Here is a 1,423-nt window from a genome sequence, read left to right on the forward strand (position 1 = left end):
TAAACTGGAAGTTGTAAATGCTGAAATGTGTTCAGGTTTTCCAGTACTGCTACCCACTCTATTTTTTCCCATGGAGGCCTGCAAGACAAAGGTTTTATACTTTGTGCTTTCTGTTCCATTCATTTTGGTTTCAGAGTGAAACTGGGATTCCCTTTGGAAGTTAATTGGAGGAACAGAAACACTCTCTGCAGAGGTAAAAATATTTGTTCTTGATTTGATTATAAAAAAATTGTTTTGTGGAAAAGTACAAGCTCAGAAAGTCTGTTAGGAAATATACTTAGTTGGTATTGTAATGATCCAGTGTTGAAGCTGAGCCTCATGGAGATTTGCTCCATGCTGGACTCCAAAGAGGTGCTTCTTTGAACTGAAATCCAAACCTGTTTTAAATAGTCCCTTTACTTTCTCATCACAAAGATGGTTTGTATAGGCAAAATTCTTGTAGCCACACTGCAGCTGAGATCACCTCTGCTGATGGCTACTATTAAACTGCATTTGAAAGATTATATTGTCTGTTAAAATTCTTAGAGTCTTAGAATATAAATTGCCATATAGTAATTTTTAATTGGGAAAAAGGTGATCTGTTTCAAGCATTTTCTGTAAGTTATTTACTTAGAAACATTGGTGTGTTTGAAAAGGTTTGATTAAAAAAGGCAAACACTATTAAACTTTTAAAGTTCTTTACATTTGGGTAAGATTGTGGTACTGCTGGAGCAAATATAATGAATGTTTTTGTATAGCTGGAGTTCTAATCTTTATATTCCTTTTCTTCCAGCTCACCTCACCAGCTGTGCATATGCAGTGGTACATCTACCTTGGTAAGTAATGCAACCCAGTAGGAAGAGATATGTAGAATGAAGTGGTGCTGAGGAAGCCTCATCACACTGTTTGCATTTCAGAGGTTTTATGCAGACTGGGTCTTGTCCTGTCTGATCAAACTCCTGTGAGTTGAGTTCCTGGAATGCATCTTTCTGGTTTGGTTTCATTTGTAAGCAGGAGATGGGGAGGAATTTCATTTAGAGAGGAAAAGGAAATCCCTTCTGGTAGGAAAAAAAGAATGTTCAGTAGTGTTTATTTGTAATATATCAAAATGAATGTAAAGGATTTGAGTACTACCCATGCAATTTACTATTTACATACCAAGTTAGAGAGTGTTTGTATTAAATGCTCTTAAGCATTCTCAAATTGTTATTAATTAATTTACTAATATGATGCTTATTTTTTTCCTTCTTGCACTACCTTCTGTAATCTGGTGAGCCATCATGATAAACAGTTCTGAGGGAGATAGAAGAAAGCCACCTTCCCTATGCTTTGCCATCACTTGCTAATAATTTTGGTATGTTCCCTGACATTTCCTCTTTCCATTTCTAACTGGGAATGTGACAGTGCCTGGTGTCTAAAATACAATCTGATTACAGCATAAGGA

General features: G+C 36.0%; 1 long non-coding RNA gene across 1 annotated transcript; it reads left to right on the forward strand.

The window, feature by feature from the left end:
* Window positions 1–1,333, forward strand: LOC146439598 (uncharacterized). The gene is made up of 3 exons (XR_014851282.1): window positions 1–193; window positions 773–819; window positions 1,255–1,333. It is a non-coding gene; the product is annotated as an uncharacterized LOC146439598 (long non-coding RNA).
* Window positions 1,334–1,423: the final 90 nt, after the last annotated feature.

The sequence above is a fragment of the Lichenostomus cassidix genome, chromosome 3 (genome assembly GCF_008360975.1).
Source record: "Lichenostomus cassidix isolate B80296 chromosome 3, HeHo_3.0, whole genome shotgun sequence".
In the NCBI taxonomy this organism is placed as follows: Eukaryota; Metazoa; Chordata; class Aves; order Passeriformes; family Meliphagidae; genus Lichenostomus; species Lichenostomus cassidix.